Raw genomic sequence first — 24,444 nt, 5'->3', positions numbered from 1 at the left:
AATATCAGTTGGTTTTGTATAGAGTCTATATATAGAGTTATAGATTTGAAAATAAAACCGCACTCAATATACCCATATATTATCCTTCATCTTTTCACCACCTCCCCCTCGTACCCCTCCGCTTTCTAAATGTACAGGCATAGCAATCCACATTTTTAGAGTCATACTAGAAATCACTTCGTTTTGGAGTGGAAATTCACGTTTAAACTAGTGGAATCCACTCTCATAAGAGTAATTTAAACCACATATTTGGAGCAGATTCAACTCCAAATCGAAGAGATTCCTGAATGAGACTCGCCATGACTGGATTTCCACTCCTATGCATTCTGTCACAGTTTTGTTTGGCAGAGGCCATCTTTCTCAATTCCTTCACAATGGATTGGATTGTGAGTATACTATACCTCCAGCTACTAATGCTTACCAAAAAATCCTACACCAGATATTTCAATACAATGATGTACCACGGTCAAAGCAAGGGCTTAATCAATTAGCAGACTATACTATTATTAGATTTCAGCAAACCACGATCATCACGTTAACGAGAGACACGTGACTGATTACATAATGAGGGGCACTCATTCTAATTATGTTGTCATACTTGATTTCAGCGGGTGAATGTTGAGGAAATAAATAATATCTTGGTATAAACGTTCCATAACATAGTGTGCTTTCCATTTTATTTTCTATAGATCCTCTCATTCCGGGTACTATAAATTAAACTATGATATTCATGACATTGTTTTTTTTTTCTTTTAGTGTCTCAATTTTTCATGTCAGCTGTAAATAGACATGTCTTGATTTTTTTTGCATCAAGAATCGAGGAAGCCATAATTTATATGTCATTACCTTCCTATAAAATACGTTCTTTATTTACCATTCAGTCTCCAACATAATTCATTAATGTTTCATTTTATACAAGGGCATTGCAAAAGCCTCCGTTTGATAAATAATTCCTGAGGAGGAGGCAAACAATATCTTTCAAATTATAATCTTTAGGACAATGTATAGAGCTACAACACCGGCAACATTGCATTGTGGTTTACAGGGCTTATTGTACTGAGATCATGCACGGAGCCAGCCTGACAGACCAATTCATATGAGATGTACTCTGATTACGTAATATCCTAATTAATAGCGTCGTTTTCATGCCATGTAATCAGAAGGACCAGACATGATGAGAATGGCTTCACATTTCGTGCAAGCTGGTCTCTTCGCTGTCATTTTTTCATACCTCACGCATCCATGTCTCTTGCTGGCATGTCCAAAAAAGAGCCTATTTATTCAAAGGGAATCAAAGCGTGATGTCCCTGTCTCAAAAATAATGGCCAACTATTTAATGACCAGTCTGAAGTATATATGAAATATATGAAATATATGGCTTCTTCGTTCTTGATGAAAAAATTGATTCATTATTGCAAGCTGAAAGGAACTTTGAAAATTGCTCAATTATGGTACGCCATTTGTATATAATATGAACATTATCTATAATCAAATGGTAACATGATTGTCTTTTATAATATAGTATTGTAATTCTACTAGAATTATCGAGAGCTTTGAAACTTGAAGAAAAAAAAGGTATTATTAGATACTGATTTGGGTTTTTGGTGCGCATCCGATTGAAAAGGCGGCTCTTAACACTTTGGTCGACGCGCTCCCTCGCAGGTCACAGCTGTCTTGTAAGAATAAGAAGCGTATACCCATACATTACTATCTTGAGACATTAGAGGTCAACATGTCTATATCTACGTACCAGCACGATATTAGGTAAGCATGGCTGGTCAAGTCATATAACAGTATACATGACCTCGCCATTATAACGCATATCAAAATTGAAGAAGAAAAACGTATTTAGAGTGGAAACCTTAGAAGACCTTTCCAATGCATGGACATAATATTTTAAAGCGTTCATATTCCGAATACTAACTAGTCTTTGTCTTTTAAGTTTAAAGATCATAATATTCATTCTGGTTCATAAACAAAAGCGGAAACCTAAATATTATTGGGCAAAATGCAATCCTCTTTTTTTTATCCCAGCTTAATGGATTCAACGTTTTTGTCATATTCCCACCAATATCATCATCACGATGATGACTTGAATACGTGGGAAAAATTGATTACAGCAGTATTCGAATTATTGAAAAAGTTATGAGACATGAATCGTTATTACAATGCTTTACTTGGCAATGCACTGCCGTGACTGAATATTTTTACATTATGTTAGCGAACTTGCAGAGTAAAAAACTAAATATTAGTTTCTTCAATCATTCATTTCAAAATGTTCAACTTGCTGATAAAATAATGTGTAGTTGATGAAAATGAAATTTACAGGTATAGACCTACAGATGATTAATAAATAATATTGTTTTATTTAATGATTCAATATAAACTTACAGTAGGACTCATCTTCATAAGATATCGACTAAGTCCCATGTAAAAAATCTTATGTCGGTAGCGCTGCTCAACACACATCCACGTTCAACTTGGCTGATGATCGCTCGGTATTATTCGATGGCTGCACCCTCCAATCTGGCTTGGCACAAACATATCTTGCACACGACAATGAGCCTCTTTCGAGGTACAGCAAAATGTGCTAGTGCCAAACAGACTAGTATAGGGTAGAGAAGAGGAGCGGTGTCTCATTCATTCCTGTCGCTGGAGCTCTGGCGACGAGACACATTGCAAACGGCATCAAGTTAACATGACTCTTAACTCCTAGACTAAATTCGGATGTTACATGAGGCTTTTCAGCATTTTGTAAAAATGGGTAGATCTTGTTTTCTTGTCAGTTCGAAAATCGATTTGACCTTGTTTACTTCGAAAAAATGGCATAGCCTAGGCTAATTTAAATGTTATCTAAAGTATTTCTTGCTACTTTCTTCTTGTGTATAGCCCAAATGATGAGCTAAACATACAGTTAGCCTTCATTAACATGATGAATCAATTCAAAAGAAAAATAATCCGATAAATAGTAAAAGGTCACATAACTCCGCTGCATATTCCTTATTTTCAAAGGAATTAAGTCACTTGGACTGATGAGGACATTCTCTGATCTCTCCCTTTCGCACAAGAGTAAGAACACATTTCTAACAGCTAACAAATACATTATCTAACCCGTTTCAGACATGTTGTAAAAGATTAAGGCACTTGTACGTTCTTTACAATTTCGTGATAAAAATACATTTGACCCATCTCCCATGCTACAATGTAAATGTGCGAATCAATCTAAGCTTATTTCCAAACAGCTTTATTTGCACTGTTATAACCATTTTAAGTTATAGGCCGTTTTACTAACATAATCACATTGCATGCATACTTTAAAAAAAAGGTTGTTTTTTGACAACCTGAATGCAAAGGAATGCTTGAGGCTCGTTCGACATAGCAACAAATAATATATGCAGACTATAGGTTCCCAGGAAAGAAACATCCATAAATTTGAATATGTTAGTAAACCAGTCAATTAAAACTTAACGAGCAAATGAAAATACGAATATCTATTTATGTTTAAACTACAAAATACAAGTTAAAGGTATATTAAAAAATGATGCCTTTAGTGCCTTTAAAAGAAAACGGGGATACACCCCCGCCCCGCCCCCATTCTTCAATCCTAGGAATGGCGCTAAAAGATTCTAAACTTTGCATCCGTCTTCATCTGTCTATCTATGAAATTCACATTTAGCAAACACAATGTACTATAGCTATAATATCCAAACATAAATCAACATACACTATCACAATGTGTTGTCCCTTAAGACAGATTATACAAAAGACAGTGTACGAATAAAAAATGAAAAAAATATATGTAATCATTATTTCAAAAACCACAGCAAACACCAATGAAACCAAGCAACCAATCATTGCAAAAAGTATAACCCATAATCATAAGCTGTGTTAACTCAATGTCCACTTGGTTTAATGCAAAATAGAGGAAAACTGAACAAAAATATAAAGGCGAAGCAAGATGCATGGTGCGTGGTGAAAACGGAGAAATTTGATGAAGATGTTGATGGTGAATGCAGCACTTCACACGCAAAAATGACAAACATGAATGTTTCTACCCATCATGCAATGGCACTGTAGAACCAGCTGTTACCATGGCAACACAACACACAGTGAATTCTATAGTGCCATAGACGAGGAGCAGAGATAAATGAAGTCAAGCACAGGTGAACGAAGATTGGAAAGAAAAACCATCATGGACGCGTTGCATGATGTGAAATGGTATACACACTACACTATCTAGATCACAGTTATGCCTATTTCTCAACAGAGATTATTATCTATTATATCGTACTTTATTTCCATTTTAATATTTTTTCTCAAGAAACCTTTTAAAATTTCTCAAAAATGGTGTTATATTTAGCGACTGAGAAGGCATATACAGTTATACACATTCTGCTGGTAGCTGGAGATTTTCAAGGATATTCATATCAAACAATTCTCCGATATTATATTTCAAAAATTATATCAAATACAGTGCATTATGCTGGTTGTTGGAAATATTAGTATTACTATTAGCAATGGGCATTTCCGACTGACATCTGAGCACGCACCGGTTAATAAACGATTCAGGATTTGATAAACGTTAATTTTGTTAGTTTTTTATGGTAAATTTATTTTTGGTAATCGTCAGCTTCAGAAAATAAAATTTAAAGAAGTTGATGATGCTCGTCGAAATGTCTTAGTCGAATGCGCCCTATAAGGTAGCTTGATAATATCAAAGTTTATTATGCTAAATTGCGAGTATCCATGAGAAATGCCTTTAAAAAGAAAAAAATAATAAAGATATAAGATATGAAAGACAGTGTTCTTGAGTGAAATATTTACCAGCGAAAAGAAAAGCAAATGATGATGAATATATCCCTGAAATCAGAGACAACGAAATTAATATTCTTTTTAAAACTGCACAAGGTACATTAAACAAAAAATGAATTGTCGTTAAAATCATAAAAGTTCAACGAGAGGTTTTGATTTTTCACTGTCACTAATTAATATTTGATAAACGTGAGCAGCAATGTGGATTTGTAAAGGTGATGTCATGATATAATTACTGTTTCACATATTTAAAGTAAACATGGAGTAAATCAAGAACACTTTCTTAACTGACAACAGTATGATGGAAATGCGCATAGAATGAACAGCAAAGCAAAGCATAAAACACAACAAAATGTAATTACTTTTCAACAAACTTAAAGTAAACATGGTGTAAATCAAGCACACTTTTTTAACTGACAACCAATATGCGATGGAAATGTGCATAGAATGAACAGAAAAGCCAAGCAAGAAACATAACATAAACTTTGTATTACACTGCACACCGTAATAACGAACACAAATACAAAAAGAACGAAATCAAAATTTCATAAACTGCAAGTACAAACCGTTAAGAAGCCATGGATAGTAAAGAAAACATAATCAAACTACATTTGAAATTATCACAAAAAGGTAAAGCAACTTTTATCTGGAAAAAAAAGAAGGTACGATGTGATTAAGAGTACAACAATCTATAACCAGGACGTATAGCTTTATATAATTACACGACTTTTTTTATGACTGTTTTTATTAAAATAGATTAACGTATAGATCCGGAAATTAATATTAGTTTTCTTGAAATAACAAGGTTATTAAAAGAAACTATTAGCAAAATAAAGTTGAATTAAAAAAAAATGGGATTGTGAATAATACAAGATTTTTAAAACCGCACAAGGTACATGAAACATTGCAATTTATTGCTTTACTGATTGGCATCATTTAGATATATATTTGTGGTAACCTAAAAGAACGAAATAATCAATATGAATTATTCTTAATATGAAACGATACTATCATTATATTAGCAAAATATAGGTAAATTAAACAAAAATGGTATTGTGAATAATACAACATTGCAATTTATTGCTTTACTGATTGGCATCATTTAGATATAAATTTGTGGTAACCTAACAGAACAAAATAAGCAATATGAATTATTTTGAATATGACACTAATATTCTTCTGACTGATGAATATGTAATTGATTTAATCTAATTGATAATTTAAAAAAATGCCAGAGCGGATTCTTGCTCTTAACTATACTTACATCAGTAGTATTTTTCCTCATCTTCTTCACTGGACATCATCTGAGGGTTTTCAGACGTTCTTAAAATCTGTAAAAATAACATAATGAAATAAAAGAAAAGATATTTAAAACTACGTTATTATTACGGCAGTTGTAAAATGCAATATATTCACCGGATAGAAAATGCATCAACATATTCTTACTAAGAAAGATGATAAAGATAATAAGTAATACATAAATTAAGGTCATGACATAAATCCCTACAAAGTAAGTGGTTTTGCCCACTTATCTGTTAACTCTAAAGAAAATAATTATTTTTTTAGGTTGATTTCTTTTTAGGATAACAGATATATTTTTCTCTACAACTTTTTTTGGGGTATGTGTGTTAATAATATGGGTACGTGATCATGAATGACAACCAATTATATGAATGTAGAAGTATAACAACGATAGCTGGGTGCCTTTTTAACGTATTTAAAAAATATATATTTACATTATGAATCTAGTTGAACTCAGCACTCGGTACACATAAGTCGACGTATAATTGGTATGTGGGCTACGAGTATGACTCAGCAGAATTCTACAAAATAATAAATGATTTGAAAAGGAACTTGATAAATGATAGCTCACGAGAGTTTAGGTAAAGTGTGTTTATTTTTTTATATGAATGACACTAATCTTCATCCGATTATCAACCTAAATATTTCATTTCATAACAGAATTCAAAAGAAAACCACAAATATTCAAGCGCCATCTTCATAATACATGTATCATTTTAATTTCTATGGTCACGGATAGAGAATATAGCAGACATTCCAATGCCTGTGGTATAGACTGTACATACATCATAGCTTCACACTAACCTTCATGCCTGCTCAAATAGTACACACATTTTGGCAATACCATATCACCGTGCATATTAAATATCAAATATGTGGAGTACTTAATTGACTCATGAATTTGTCCTTGTCTTTTTTTCAACCAAATTTTGCGTGACATAAATTTGTATGGAACAAAGCCAAGTCGTAAACGAGGAGTGTTTCTTTCAAAGCAATCCAACCGAATCTCCGTAGATAAATGGAAAAGGAAGGGAGAAAAGGGAAGCTAAAATGGGGTTAATACGGGACCTTGTGTCAACTATATACATCCACGCGTTGAGCTAACAAAGATTATCTCACGTTTTGAAACCTTTTGATAAAGTTCAAACCAACTATATATATTGACCTTTCAATGCGTAATCAACACTGACTGCATGATGAAAAAAAAGTGAAATTATTATTAAACTTTTTTGTTTTGCTTTGTACTCTATCCATATACTATACCTTGTCTCTTCATCCTAACACACGTTTTACGATATCGCCTTCATACATTGTAGATACAAAACCCATATTACCATATTCAACCAGCATTTCTAAATCTAAAATCATACTGCAAAGATATGGAATTGCAGTTGACTCAGGTGTATTAAACAATCAACTTATACACTTTGATGAACATGTATGAATTATACTGGTATCATTTTTTGTTAACGGTTCTTTATATTGACCGGGTGTAACTCAAGGGTCACAGTGATTCAGTTTGCTTTTCCCCACCCATGCAGGCATATGTCATGTGACGCCAAATACTTAATATTACATAATAATGATAGCAGATGTGAATATACACCAACATGTCAAGCTGTTGTAAGAAATCTATTTTTCAAGTTTATTCAGAAAATTGACACTTCAGATAATATGATTGTTAAAATGCTGGTTAACCCATTGTATAGCAGTACAAGGTTCACCTCGTGCAGACTAATTGTTGAAGTTCTGGTTCTGTAGCTTGTTGTCACAGTCGGCAGAGGTTGGTTAAAGTAGTTTAGTTTTGTTTCTCGTATATCCATATATATCTTAGTTTTGTTCATTGATCTACATGTAAATATGTTATATGGACCTCTGCTCTTGCAGCGGAGTCTGGAATAAAGTCTTGAATTGAATTAAATTGAATAATCACGAATGCACTATATTTTGCCATCGTGACCTCTCTATAATTCCATGTGCGGGTATAACAGTTGTATAGATTTACAAAACTAATGGTTCATGCTATCTTATAATTATACAATGACAAATAATGCTTGGACAAGAAAGTCATGATGAGACAAAACCACAATGCCAGGCTGAAAGACCACAGGTGATTCCAAACGACAAGAAATCGAGAAGGAAAGAAAAAAGGTCAACCAGTATAGGCCTAAGCAGTAGTCCAAAATAGACGGATCCCTTATTGCTATTTCCGATTGCACTCTTGATTTCCTTGTTAAGCTGACACTGTGTAGCTGCAGGAATTGAATTGCACTTTGCTTAATTACTAGTTACAACGCATTGGAGGCACTCATCGGAAATACAGCAGAAGGCCTATTAATGCACACAATCAATTAGATTCCTCTATCTTCCCCGAATCATGATTTTGCGATACTACAAGGTTAAGCCCGTATTTTATCAAAATTATAAGCTTCTAAAACTTCTAAATAGATGTAACTTGATCTTTTTTGTTTGATGGAGCCCCCGATAATAATCAATAAAGCTTAATTGTGGATCAAGCAAGAAAAGCAGCTTGATTATTTAATCACGTGTGGAACAGTTTTAACTCGTTTTAACTCGTAAATCACAATAATTCGTAGTAAATTGGATGAGAGCACAATGGGCATATACTGATATCTAACTCTTTCCCATTATTATTATTATTATTATCTTTTATCTTTAAGTCATGCGTAAGATAAGCCTTAAATGTAATACATAACATCTAAACCATTCAACATTTATTTAGAAAGAGTAAAAAATAAAAAATAAGTTATAACACGTCATAAGTATAGCGTTGGGGGAAGAGCACGCACTGAACCTATACTTTGCTTTACCCATGATATAGGCAACTATGAAGGGACGGGGGAGGGGCGGGAGGGGGGGGCAGTCTCCCGCCCCCTCACAAGAACATGTGTTGCCCATGTTCCTATTCACCCTGATTGTGGTTTTGTTATATAGAGTCAAACTCTAACAAAAACTAGGCGTTATTTTTCAACCCAAGTCCGGTGAATCATCAATGTGGTGGGTACCGCAATTCCAAAATGTGGTTTCAACCGTCGTCATTCTACTGTCTTTTCTATCACAATATTTGGATATAAATTTCGATGAAGATGAAGGACAAATCGTTACATGTAATCAGAACAGGGAGGGGGGGGGGAATCCGCTTTGGACATTACTGCATACACTTATTATTTATATTTGTATGTGATTTTTATTTTCTGCATTAAAATGTGATTGACTGAACCTGGAGTTTCAATGAGATATTAATGGTTAATGAAAGAGGACAGAGATGAGAGAGTTGGAGGGGATACTGATAGAGTGACGGGGAGAGCAAAGAATGGGAGAGATGGGGTGAAGTAGGGCTATAGGCATTCCCCCTCTCCCCTCCCCCTCCACTCTGGATAAAGGAACACCGACCAAGTTGCCATTTTAATTCTGATCTTAATCAATACACATTTACCAATCAAATCAGTATTCACATAATTACCAGCTGCCACCATTCACCATTGACAAAATACCCCGGGAGGGGGGGGGGGGGTCATCCCTTCTGATGATCATCACATTTCATCATATTTCTTGTTTGAATTTGTTATTCACACTTACCATTATGAGCCTTTGACCTTTTGGCGAACTATTTTAATTGTTAATTTATAAGGGTTGCGTTGTGCAGTGGCAGTTTGAAACACTGGCTGGTTTTCCAAGGCTCTAATACAAATGCAGAGTGAATGGAACTTCCCGTATAACGCGCTTTCAGTATTCTAAGAATCACACCAAGGTCATAAGCTGGTAAGTATAGCTTTTAAATATTATACTATCAGGTAGTGATACTAAATAAGTGTAGCTCATGTTTCTTTGACGAAATGAACTGAGAATAAAGTGCCTCCAATTTCATTTTAAGATAAATCTGCAGAGTAATTATCATTTTTCATTTGATTTATTCTTAGAATAAATGGCAACATGACGACTGAGATGATACCAACTTAATATTTGATTGCAATTATGTCGATAAATGTTCGGCTGTATTTACACTGAGTAACTAGAGTAAAATATAAGCAGTAACTGAATGTATTTCCCCCTATGCTAACCTATCTTTTGACACTAAACCTTGCAACAAGAGAATGAAATGAAAAGGACATTTTCATCCAAAGTGTACATTAGATTGACCACATCCCTCCGATGTTTTCTAGTACGAAACAGGGGGTTCCCCTCTTCAGTTTCGCTTAATTAGTTGAATAGTCCATCAACTCTTAGTTGCAATGTTTTCGTCCCATTTTATAAGATCCGTTGCATTCGTATTTTTTGTACTTATCATCATTATCATGAATGTTATCCTCCCCCCCCCCGAATCGAAATTGAATGCTGCACCGTTCCAACTTAATGAGTTTCATGGTTGAAAATATTTCATCACTAATTGTTGGCTTTAAAAGGTCGCCATATTGTATCAGCGAGCTGGAAGTCTTTTACTTTATAGAAAATAATGGATGCCTAATACAAAATAGTGCAGCACTTTTAAACATGTATGTGAAAAGTGTTGTAAATGCTGATAAGTAAAATATACATCAGAAATAAAAAATATAGACTATGGTATAAACTAATGTGTTTTGTTATTATTTTGTTCATAAGTTATCATTTTCAACACATTTGCAGAGCGTACTTGTAATAAGAGTGTACTCATACAGCTGTAACCAAAACTTAATGTACCTAATTTATAGCATTAAAACTTTAATGTACTTGTAACCCTGACCATACCAAGTTTACTTGGACAGAAGACCCACATGAAAACCACTAGCGTGTCAACCATGAGAAACAATGTTCTTTAAACAAATAAAAAGAAGTTTCCATAGCTGATCACCCCATAGTCCGCCACTGATATGATTGACAGACAATAAGATAACAGCGTCACGGTATCGTAACAAAACCGTGATTAGCTTCCTCCCAAATAATCGATGTTCATTATAATAAAGCGTCTGTATATATTGATCATAGGTTGGTTGTGTGTTTTCCGGGGTGACAGAGTGCATAGCATCAGACAATGTCATTGATTCCTATTGTGAACTCGCCATCACCTTGTCTCTTCCTCTTTATTCAATCTATAGGACTATATACATAACAACCGAACCTTCAATCCAACATGATAACCACAGTTAGAACTACACTAAATTAATTGAAGCCATGACTTATACAACACAAGTTGAAAATACAAGCCACATAATTAATTGTCTAAAACAATACAATCATCCTCAGGCTTTTACCTATACAGTATAATGTGTATTCCTAATTAAATATAAATTACAGTTCGAACTAGACAACATCCAACTTATAACCTTACATTGGATACCCATACAATTCTATACCACATTACTGATTCATTGATAATTAAGGTCGTATAGAAAACTAGAATAGAACCTTGACGGAAGTATGATAGTCTGAATATGATTATCATCAAATATTTTGATCTAGGAACCTAAACTTCAGCGCAAATAAGCGGAGATGTAACATTATGATTAGATTGATTGCTTAAATCTACCTTTCGGAATAAAAAACAAAATTATCAAAATTTTGAATCGAAACTATTCTGAAGCATTAGAAAACTTCAAAGGTGTACATTTTATTACTTAAATTACTGTAACATGAATGTAACTACATTACTACAGTGTGAGTCCTGAATCGAACATAATTATAACTGTGCCCCATAATCTCTAAAGTCTAAAGTCTAAAGAAATTCTATTTTTATGACAGAAGTGAATTAGATTAAATGTAAGCTACTAAATAAATCTAAATAACGATTAATAATATAATATTTCAACAAAATACATATTTATTTAAAAAATATAAATAGGGGGAATAAAAATCACCAAAGAACTAATGTCAAAATTTATATTATGTATATAATTCCGATTTAATGGTATATACGCCTTTTTCCTATGCTATTTCTGGAGAGTTTCCGTTTTGAATTTTCAATTTATTTCATGATTCGAATATAATAATCGCAAAGTTTTCATATTTATTAAAACATGTTTTCTCGAAATTCTCTTTGAATATTACACGGATGGAATGATTATGGATGTCGTTTATTAGAGCATAATGTCATTATTCAACTATAATAAACAGAACCCCAAATATGGAATGCAACAACATAAATGATGGACATCTAATCACACAGAACGATTCAGTTGTTCCAGTTTAAACATCGGCTTTACTAATTTTGTCAAATCATCAGTCGATAGATATTCCATGGAATTTTAAGCGACGTTGTGAAAAAAATAAGACATATTAAGAAATGTTTAAAAATACTCATTACCATTATGTGAACTAAAAACTTTCGTTTTGTAGAACAAAATAGTAGCAATTGCTAATTCAGTGAATTACAAAAACCCATATAAACTATAGTCAAAAAAATATATTTGGTGATCTCCTTCCCCCTAGTTGTGTCTTCAACCTTTAGAGTATTAGATTAAAATTCTGATCTGTTTAATTAAAACATGTATCTATCAAAATAAGGGATTATGTAGCTTAAAAGCAAAAGATTGCTATACAAAACAATACTGGTAAAAAGAAATAGGGAAGTAAGTTTTCAAGCTCAAGAAAAAATCAAAGCTTTCACGTAGTGTATCTAATTTTGTTCTCATGTGAAAATATTTTAAAAGTGGAAAGTACTCGGACCATAATATTTGATCAACTGATAATACTCCAAGACTTCATGTTTAGTTATTGGTACGAAAATGTCATCAACCGAAGCAAACTGTTAATTAAAACCAGAAGTCTTATAGAGTAGATCTATACAATTAACTAGAAGCAGAATAATTGGTTTTTAGATGCGAATGTCAGCTTTCATGGATATTCCTGACAAGGTTCATAATTATTTCATATCATTATTGTTTTTATTATGCTGTGATGCATTTATATTTGACGAATAATATCAATTCAAATCAGATGATAATTATGGAAACTGGGAATTTGATTAAACAAAATATTCACCAACCTGTTATACGATGATCTTCTATACGCTGCCTGGAAGAACCACACACAAAGACATGAATGGTGAATCAATTTGCATTGTACCAGAAAGAGATTAATGTCCAATCCAAATAATGGCAAAAGAAAGATAATTATCCCACACAAAACGAACAGAAACTGGAGATCATTCCTGGGGTATATAAGCTTTATAGAACACTGGTTTTGGAGGGATGGTGACTTCCTGCGATGTCCGGCTTCGAGGTTCAGAGATAATTATGCTAGACTACCAGTCGACAATTCTCAGATACTTTTAATAACTTGAAATTGTAAAAATACTGATTGTCGAACATTAAAAAATATTCCAGTATAAAAGGAAAAGGGAAATGAGAAATAGTCAAACCACAAGGAACGTTAAAAATGGCGCTGACATGCTTCCAATAATGTTGACAGCCCAATGGATGGTAATAATATATATTCTGTCTCCCGGTTCCGGTGGTAATATGAAACCATAAATAACGATCACAAGGCGATGTTGCATATTCCTGTAAATGATCATCTTTCTGCAGGCATGATTTCACCATGAAAATAAGAGCATTATTTAAGTTCTACTTCAATATAATGACCGCCCGCAACATTTTGCACTATCCTACACAAGCTGTGGTCTCCCGCTAAATGATTGCAATAAGCGCGCGCTCTCTCCCTCTCCAATAATTAGTAGCCTGGTTGAATCACGTAACAAATACAAAAAAATCGAAGCCTGTGTTTTTTACCCTGTCATTCTTCCATTCACATTCATCCTCTAATGATAAAAGGCAAAAGTACACAGTGTCACAGTATCCGTTTTAACCGATATGCTGGCTCGCACGGTGTCACAGTGTCCTCGACTCCAGGCTCACTCTCATTGTACTGACGCGTGTAATAGCAGCATAGTACTTTGACCCCCAAACTTCGATGTGATCGAATCGAGGCATGGCCATTGATCGATACTCGCTGTACGTCTGCTTCTAAAACAAGTTGCTTCTAAACTCTTGAGTAAGTTGCTCATCATTCTCTCGCCCTCTTTCTTTTTTGGCAATGTTCGACTCCTTTACCTCTCCCCTCTCTCGAAAATGTTCTGTAGAACGACACTAATCCACAGTGAATGTTGGATAAAAAAACACCTAAATTTCGGACTGGCTGCAAATCCTCTTTTAACCAGACATTTATCCTGTGCGAAGGATCGCACTGCAGATAGATCTGACCAGAACGGAAAAGCCGGTAAAAAATCTTAATACGACAAGCGAGAAAAAAAAGGAAACACTAGTAGCAGAATGGACTGGGTTGGAATGAGAAGTTAGCCAAACACCCATGGCCTTCCGTGACTAGACACGGGTTTCCGGTTAACTGCACAGCCAGTCGCCCCTTTACAAATGGCGAGGCTCCTGTCAAGCTAAATGGGTTTCATGGCTCCCTGCCTGGCAGCGAAAGGGTTTAACGGGAAAGCGGGAATTAAGTAATCAGAAGCTAGAGCTAAAAGAGGCTTTTGTGATCTGCTTTGACCACTGGCACGTCGACGCTTTTGCAGCTAGTCCAGTCCTGCCACGTCGACACGCTTTGGCCAACACATCACGCCCAAGCTTTGGTCACAATCACACTGACTGATGAGGCGTATGTCCGGATAGAGAAATAACACTCTCCTCTACGACACTAGTTTTATACTGTAAAATCCATCATCATCATATCAAATTATTCATTATCGAATAGTTAGGATTCCGTAGTGAAAACCACAGTAAAACGTGCAATGCACATTATTACACCTTTCAGTTCTGTTTCAAAATACACCGACTCATGATACTAAAAGGTGCGTCATAATCAATATTGCTCCAGTATACATTGTAGTCCGCGAGAATTCCATGATTTTTCTTGATTTTAAATTGGTGTAAATTCACGACATGAACTGTCACATCTTACCTTTAAATGAATACGCCCCTCCAAAACAGTGATCAACAGTTTGCCGCCACACAATGGATAGAACAAGAAAAGAAGGGAGGGGAAGATAGAAAGAGGTGAGAGGTAGAGATAGAAAGAGAGAGAGAAAGAGAGAGAAAATATAGAAAGAGGTGAGAGGTAGAGAGAGAGAGAGAGAGAAAGAGAGAGAGAGAGAGAGACAGAGAGAGAGAGAGAGAGAGAACACATCAGGAAACGAGAGACCACAGGTAGAAGACTCCACAATTACTAATTATGTTCTTCGATCATCAAAAATAACGCACCTCAAGCTGGCTGTTACGTAATATTCCACCGAGCATAATAATATGCACGCGTATAGAATGAGAATGGGCAGTCAATATAATATATTCTTCATTAAAATGTAGTTTGTCCGTATATCAGTTTCAAACAAAGCGGGTCACTGTCATTAAAAAAGGACACTTGGTGCAGAGAGAGATACGATGAGACTTTAAGCTTGGGGCCACGTCAAATATTAACGGGTATACAATTATCTTTAGCTCGTGGTATAATAATTATTGCATGCACTATTGTGGTAGGTGACGTGATCAAATGAACTTCACTTACTCATTAGGGAAGGTCTGCAGTTAAAATGGAATCGTGTGCAGATCCATAGTAATGGTACAGTATGACGTACCAGTGCTTAAAACACAATCATGGTAGACAGCGTATGAGGAGAAATTACATGCCTAAATTTTAGAAAGAGGGAAATGTTATGATGCGATGTATAGGGATAAAAAGAAAGGGAATTTAGACATGGATATTAATATTGACTTTAATTTCATACTATTGCATAATTACTGCAAACCGCTCTGAAAAATATACCAGACCTGTAAATGACTATAAAACCATCAATATCTGTCAACACTTTTAGAAGAGCTAGTGTCCTACAACATTTATTTATTTGTACCATAAATATCAAAATATTAAAATCCCCTTTGTTTAAAAATGTTGTAATGACTGAAAGTGTGGCAGACTTTCCGAAAAATAAATGTGGTTTAAAAAATATAAAAACAAAAATAAGCAAAATTATGTCACATGACATTGTATGAACTATTCCATAACAAGTTGATGTACATAAACAAGTATTCTAGGCAGCGGAAAATGGACAACAGATTTGATCCTACTGATCTATCATCTGCAATTTAATGAGATTCATATCGTAAAAAATGACAATTTCATCTTCCATTTATCATCTTCTAGTTTGCTTAATGACCTTCCAGCGCCTAATCCTGACAAATAGTATATGCTTTTAACGCGAGCCATTACTTCTCTTGTATAACCATTTTATATGTATCGTAGTCTGTTTCAAGATCAGGACTTGGATTAAACTTCAAGATATCTATAATTAGGGAAAGTACCATATATTTTGTCGCGATATTAACAATAGTTCTATGTCAATAAATTGTTCATGATTCCCACGCAAGTGACACAACGCCCATGACTGCATTACTATTGGCCGATGAATTTCAATGTACATGACATAATGAACAGAGAAATGATAGGCGACAGTCATCAACTTTGCTAGAAAGCAGAGAAATAATGAATAAACAGTATTTACCTTGCATTAGATATCGTAATCATAACAAAAAATGAACATGATTTCATTTAAGCATATCCAAACGCATAAATATAGCATACACTTTGTTATCAATCTGACTTTTCACTCTTATTACATTTCTTAGCTTATCTTGTAAAAAATATTTAATTGGGTATTTGGTGAGAGTCTAATGCAACTGTGATGACTCAGAGCAGAGATGTATGTATGGAATGGATCTTAACGAGTGCATGGTAACAAATGAGAGTGATTAAGCAATTAGCTTGTGTCTCTTTTGATGAGGCTGGTAAAGACTTACTTGGTTTTGATACAAACTTCCACTGTAAATTCAATATTTTAGAGGAATATAATTATCGTAAACGTTCTAAGAAATTGCAGCGGAAAAGCAGGTATTGTTTAAGTCTTAAAATGTATCATGGTTTGATATTGATTCAACGATACACATCTACATATAATTATGTATATATTTTAAACAGTTTGAATAAATATATATCTTAACGGTACACATGGAAATACAACAAATTATGTGTGTGTTTTTACAAAAGTAAAAAAAAAAGGTATATAGTCCTAAGTAATAAAATCGTTGTTATGTCCTGTGCATCAGTTTGTATTCTTCATTTTTTTTAAAGGGAAAATCCTTTTATGCAGATCAAAATTATGTTCAATGTATTACATATTCAGAAGTACTTCTTTTAACATTATTTATTTTGTAGTGTGCAACACCATGACCAGATAGCGAAGCATTTTTTAAAATCATGACTTTACATTTTTTTAAACAAAAAAATATCAGGTCGCATCTGTCCTTCCTTGAACATCACCTCTCTAATTTTGGGAATTTCACATTCCTTATAATAATAATAATGATAATTTGTCAGCTATTATTGTTGCTTTGGAAATGGCTTCCTTGTAGAAAACATATCTTTAAGTTTCAGTGACGTCATGGTTTGCTAGAGAGATGATGTTAAGTATTACATTAAACGAGAAGAGTATACACTGACTGTTAAAGTTATTGTCTTTATAAACTAAAATCTCTCAGAAATATAAAAAGTAGGCCTTTCAAATATCAAAATTGAAATATGACCTCTTGTTTCGATGATTTTTTATTTGAGCTGGTTAAATAATTAACACCATAAAACACACAGCCAAAGGTAAAATGTTTTATCCATACCATAGAAAGTGGAAAAGTCACCGCGGGGGGCTAATTCATTAGAAATAGCAAAAGGCTGTCTAATTACTATTTGACTTACTGGAACCTATCAAACCGTGTTTATTCGTGTTTCGTTCTCTAAATTGAGCATTAATATGAGACTACTACTACATCGATCAGTTAATAAGAGCCTGACTCGGGAGTCTTAATAAATCCTAGGTTTGAAATAATATAGGCGTGCAACGGACGACGACGGCGACAATCGAGAAGCTTTACAATAATAGTCTTATACTCATCATGCTATACTGAATCCCTTGTTTCTTTATTGAACTGGTTTCACCAGATATCGACTCGAGAACTGACTTTTTAAATCGTTATTGACGTGTTGGGCGCGCAACGAGTCGAGAAGATAGAGACATTCATGCGAATAATCCGATGCAATCAGTCATCACAGACCCCTTCAAACTAAATCCATATTCAAATTTCATAACAAGTTAACATTATTGTATCATTTTCAAGCTAATTAATCGATAAGTTTTTGACATTGCCTTTCCGTCATAGAAAAAACACTCAAGACCAGTCGTTATTTCTAAGCAGCTGATCTGATGAAGACATGACTCGAGGTACCCGCGAACCTTCTTTCCGTTGCAGTGGTCCCTATTTTCCCGCCCCACGAACGTCCTTCGAAACTTTCCTTAACGGATCGTCTTCTCTTGCATGTAAAACCTCAAAATCCAATACAGAGATCGGTGACCTTTTAACCTTCGATTGAACTGTCTATCATGCACTTTCATTAACGATTGTTTTCCATCAAGTACAGTTTGAATATACCATAACAACACGATGGCGTTGGTCTTGGATGCATGAATAATGAGGAAAATTAAAAATGTCAGAATACGCAAGGAGAAATATATCTTAATCAACAGGTGGATATTCATGTAAATATAGCAAGGAAAAAAGACTGCCCTTTTTCTGGATGTACAACTCCTGGTGAAGTTTCCTTGTGTAGATTACAAAGGCCTACCACCCCCTCTCTCTCTCTCTCTCTCTCTCTAGCTCTCGCTCACTTTCTTTCTATTTTTGCCAGCTTTCATTATGTTTAAGGTTACTACCAAAAGATTTGCATATGAAAAGCCATTTTTATTTTATTTTAATGATACAAATATTTGTTACAATAATAATAAAGTAACATAAAGTAAATTTATAAAATGCACCATAGATAAAATTCCTTCCTTGATAATGTTGATTGTGTTAAATTTCCATATTTTCCTCCTCATAATTATGTAATAATAAGAATTCTCGAAGAAGAAAAAGTGGGGTGTTGTGTAACAATGAAATACAAAACCTTCATAATTCCAACAAACCCCACATTCCGATTTCAACAGACCTATTTTGAATTATCTTGTAGGAGAAGATTTTTGACATGGTCATAATTTAATCTTACAATTCAACCATTCAAGAAGGAAAGAAGATAGATTTGCATCTTAACTGCTTATAGGAGTCTACGCCATCTTGGAAAGTAGCTTTGGCGGTCAGACCCAGTGTTCTCTCAGTCTGGAACGACTCCATCGGGCATTTAAATATGCTGCCTCGGAGTATATTGCCAGTTGGAATCAAAAGAAGATGTGGTATTATCTCCCAATCGAGGAAGGGTTTTTCTTTTATCTTGCATACCCCTTATTCTTGTGGTCCAAGAAAGCAGACAATGGCTGTCAAACCATGCATGGAGTTTAGAGGAGACACCTAGACCGGACAGGGTCATCTTACCAAAGCTTAGACAGGCTTCCTTTCACAAGGAGAGCTAATCTCTTCAGCTTACCTCCACCCTCCAAAGGACACGCTATAGATTTTCCTCCTCAGTTAGTATAAGATAGGCCTAGGCAGAAGGTTCTCACTTCTTTTTTCTTCTTCTCTCCGCACCGCTTTCTCTGTCCATCGACTTATTTCTTTTCATACAAAAGTCATCAATAGAGATAGGATCGTGAAGGATCTGGATGGCCTATTGTATCTTACCATCTATCTATTGTTAGATTATTTGAGGTTAACGCTGTCAGAAGTGGAAGAAAAGATAACTGGATTGAATGGTGAAGGGGTTAGATATTACCCCTTCTCTCTGGATGGCTTGGGGTATGTCGCGGATCATTGGGTTAATCAATTGAAAAGTCAAAAGTTCATCAAAGTTTGGGGATTGCATCTATTGTGTGTTAACTTACTACTGACATGACCCTTATCTTATCATTGACCATGGGATAATTCCATATCTATCCCATCGATTCTCTCTGACAAGAATTGGTGAACAAAAACCACTGTAAATCATCATGAAAAAACACATATATTCTTAAACATTATCCATCTCTTACATTAGATTATTTCAATTCATCATGGCCAATTCTTATACGATTGTCATTACACAATCCAAAAGCATTGCGTAAGGTGGATTCTTAAGTTTGTTTTATTTTTTAGATCAATACGCAAAGTGCGCTTCATGATCTCTAAGTTATGCACTATTCTGTCTCCATTCGCACAGCTCCACAATCTTGGTATTTTTTAGGCACGGTTATGCATTTTCCCTCTCGTCTGATTTCCTATTGGAATTATGGAATTGTACGGAAAAACACCCACTAATGGTAAAGGAAGTCAGATAACACTTGGAAATGAGAAATATATATGTAGGTGATTACAGTGTCTTTCAAGATGCACAATAATATCATGATTCCAATGGTTCGAAGGTATTGGTCCCTCATTATACTTGTCACTGACACACACAAAGTAATAATATGTAGTACTTAAGTTTAACAAATTCTCATTGCCAATCATTTCATTACAAATGGGTGCTAACATCACACTGATGCCATTTCTGGATGAGCTTTTAGTTACACTGTCTTATATATTTTCATAACTGAAAAAAAAGGTTGATCGACCGAACTGAAATGGCATATGTTTCTTAAATAACCAGATTGCTTGTATCTTAGGAATGCACAAGAAACGATCATTTCTTACATAATAACGACTGAATCTTTAATTCATATTTGAACATAATACACGTCGCAATACTGGCTAAATTTGGTTCATTTGACACCAATCTAGTTATGTTTAGGGATAAGATTAAGTAGTATATTACTTTAAGATGTAATACTTAAATGATTTAGACCGAAAATCACGCTGTGAAACCAAATATCGTATACTTTTCCATGTAATAATAATAATAATCATAATAAATTTATATAGCGCAGCTGTTATACAAAATATATTCAGCTGCGCTGTAAGAGTTGATGTCCTACTGAAGCATCTTTTTTCATGCATTTGAAATACACATTCGTATAATCTGAATCGAAATTTTTAAGATAAAGAATGTCGTGATCTTACCTGCAAAAAGAAGAATTATTCTGTGACATCTCGGTGAGTCTTCCACCAGATAGCTCGAAGAAGAATGTTTCCTACTACAAAGTGGACTCCTTACTCCCACCGGCATCTGTCGAGAGAGGAACGGCGTCGTGAAAATAAGTAAACGTGGAGGAAATCGTGGACAAGGAAACTTCAAACTTCAGCACAGAGAATTGGGTGGGTAGCCTACCTCCCGAAGCCATACAATCAATCTATTGAAGCAGTACGAGTTTAGACTGTGCTCACTGGAAGGACAGACCGATACTAAATCGTGTGTATGGTCAGTGTGCTATTATGGCGTGACGTGAAATATAATGTGCTTTGCACGGGTGTGTATGGGTGGAGAGGAATCGGAGAATGATCGAAGGTGCCCAAAGGGCTTCCTTTTCGAAAGTCACGTGACCATCCGCACTCAAAAAGCGCCACCGAAAACTTCGGGGAAAAGTGACCACTCGAGTCTCTCGGCATACCAGACTATGAAGCGATATACTTTTCATTCGCATACTTTCTCGTGGAAGTAGCATATACGTAGATAATACTATGTAGGAAGAAAACTGCAGTTAGTGTGCAGATCACGATATCCGGCATAATATGCATGAAATCATGTACTTTAGGACAATCCTGTTAATTTAAACTTACTTAAAAATTTACCACATGAGACGATAAAGGTGATAACGCATTGATTTGTCACTGTCACTGTCTTCATTCTGACTCGGTCGTGATCAACAATATTATTCTTTGCCCAAACACCCTGTGATATAGGCCAATATGGAATATACGAGAATGAAATAGATATTTATACTGCTGCATTGATATACTTACTACTGATACACCCAAAATGGATCATGCTGTGTAAATATTTACAATTAATTTGAGCTATGCTGCTTTGAGCTAGCCTATATGCTGATTTCATGTTGCCATGATCAATATAATAATACGAACAACTTCCGCAATTATCATTATCTCCAAACGTGAACAGTGAAATAAAATGAAAAGCATCAAGATAAAGATCATTATTCCGAAACTATATTCCTACATGGATACCATGAAAAACAAAACTCATTATGATATCGTTCCAGTGGCAAACAGACACGGTCGACGTATATACAAGAGGATCTCAACTTGACTCACATAATTTATGCTATACCATAATACATTTCTCATCAGTCATATGATAATATGACCGTCTCGGTGTCAGATTATGAGTTAGAGGAGAACTAAATTTGATAGCTTATTGGCCTTGGATAATTCACCTCGTGACGCCGAGCAATCTACACCACGCACTATGACATTTTTAATCGTCTGATGACTAAAATATGCAAATTTTGTACAGCGCCATTTAATGCGACAAGGATTGCTGGGTATTACTATTTATTATGGTTAAGATTTCGTTCAGATAGGAGGTACAACTGTATTTTTATAACATTGATAATACCGTCATTAGTGACAGCAGACTGTTGTAGCATGTTTTGGGAATATGAGAAAGTTAGTGGTATCAAATGTTAAACTCTTGAATATTTTGAAAGATAAAAACGGGTAACATGGGGTGGTAGATTAAAAATAGAGAGCGAAGGGGTGAGAGGGAGGGGTGAAGGAAGGGACTGGAGGAAGGAGGCCAGGTGGGGAGAGAAACGAAGAGGGAGGGAGGGAGAGAGAGGGAGAGAGAGGGAAGGGAGAATTAGTTCAAGGGAGGAGGAAGAGAGGAAGGATGAGGGGAATACGAAAAGAAGAAGATACTTTGAAAGAAAATTGATGGTGGACCTAGTGGAACCATCAATAAAATAAATCGTTGTCAACATGCAAAACTAAAGAAATAATTCTTATGAACTGTATTATAAAACGGGAACAAGATCGATTATTGAAAGGCTGACCGTATTACCAGGGGCCGTGTAACATTTCTCCAGAGGGTAAAACAGGGGTTTTCCCTTCACAGCCTTTGAGGATGTAATCCGGAGTATCGTCCCATGTAGAAGCATATAGCCTTCCTAATAATAAAGAATATCATAGTCTCTTTATACGAACAGAAATCATAACACTGCATGCACCAAAACCGCAATGATTTGACTAAATTCTGCTCTTGATGGGTGTTCTATACGACCACAGTTGCTGTAATACGTGGTCAATTTTCTGCAACTAAACGAAACGCTAACGTCAACCCTGAACCGAACACTATACTCTTACCTCAACCTTAAGCCTAACCTAAAACCAAATATTGGTTCCCTAACCATAACCCTATAATTATCCTTGACAAATTAAAGCTCGAACAATGTATTTGGAGCAAATGATTGCTTGTAATATTCATTATTTTGACAGACATTTCTGCTCATGATGATTTCAGGAACATTAACGTTGAAAACCAAGGATACTTTTTTCCAACCCTATCATATTATGAACACTTTTTTTTGCACGACACCACAATCAACACGGAATTCATAGATATTGGTCTGTAAGGAAATGAAAGGTTAGACATTATCGTGTGCAGATCGCAAGCTAAAAAATGACAAAGCCTTGCCATTGAATAACAACAGTGTTAAAGATGAATTCATAGAAACATCAGGGATCATAACGTCGCACAATTCATAAATAGTTTTATAATACGTATTCAAATAATCTTGTATGATTACGAAAATTGTATTAAATTGACTTGATTCATCTGTCATTATGTTGGATTTGTATGGGTCCACGGCAACCCCAACAATCCATCCTTTCTCAAAATCCGTTCATACTAGTGCAACACTTCGATGTCATTTAAGAACATCTTCATCGCTTATAATGAAGTAATTATTGAATGGCTATATGAGTAAGACCTCGGCGTTATGCAGGAGCAACAGCCAGAATAAAGAGAAGAGAAATCCTCCGAATATACTTGAAAATACCCCCAGCAATTCCAACTAAAGTTGTTTCCGAACTGAATATCCTTTGGTCATATCTATAATTAAAACCAGTGCTCAAGATACTTTGCTATCCAAGGCAAGTGAGGCTGCATGGGAGAGTGGCTCGTTTGCATAAAGTCTACCACAAGTCGCAGGAAATACTCCGCGGGCAAAAAAAAAACTTCTTCTGAGCGTGAATGGAGCGAAAATGAGCGCTGTCTTTAGGCGACGAACTCGTGTGGCACTCAAATCTGTTTAAGGTAGGCACTATTTTTGTACAGATTCTTTTTCAAAACAATATTCCCCCCTTTCTCTCTGACCTTTTCTTGACCTCACTCTTCGCGAGAATAAATAAAGCGAATCACAACGAAATCAATATGAGTATAGATTTTTCTTTCGAACATGTCAGCTAATAATTTTAAAAACTAATA

At 35.0% G+C, this 24,444-nt stretch overlaps 1 long non-coding RNA gene and 2 other non-coding genes across 3 annotated transcripts; all 3 read right to left on the bottom strand.

Annotated features, from left to right (window-relative positions):
• Positions 1 to 2,520: 2,520 nt before the first annotated feature.
• Positions 2,521 to 2,609, bottom strand: Mir96 (microRNA mir-96). Its single transcript, NR_036404.1, has one exon. It is a non-coding gene; the product is annotated as a microRNA mir-96 (primary transcript).
• A 1,446-nt stretch (positions 2,610 to 4,055) lies between these two features.
• Positions 4,056 to 4,137, bottom strand: Mir183 (microRNA mir-183). Its single transcript, NR_036414.1, has one exon. It is a non-coding gene; the product is annotated as a microRNA mir-183 (primary transcript).
• Positions 4,138 to 4,602: 465 nt separating this feature from the next.
• LOC115919294 lies at positions 4,603 to 21,696 on the bottom strand. Its single transcript, XR_004061785.1, has 2 exons — positions 21,123 to 21,696; positions 4,603 to 6,143 (listed from the first exon to the last, which is right to left on the bottom strand). It is a non-coding gene; the product is annotated as an uncharacterized LOC115919294 (long non-coding RNA).
• Positions 21,697 to 24,444: the final 2,748 nt, after the last annotated feature.

The sequence above is a fragment of the Strongylocentrotus purpuratus genome, unplaced genomic scaffold (assembly GCF_000002235.5).
Source record: "Strongylocentrotus purpuratus isolate Spur 01 unplaced genomic scaffold, Spur_5.0 spur5_scaffold_6, whole genome shotgun sequence".
Taxonomy (NCBI): domain Eukaryota; kingdom Metazoa; phylum Echinodermata; class Echinoidea; order Camarodonta; family Strongylocentrotidae; genus Strongylocentrotus; species Strongylocentrotus purpuratus.
Note: the sequence above shows the minus strand (reverse complement) of the source record. Positions and strands in the feature narration are given on the sequence as shown.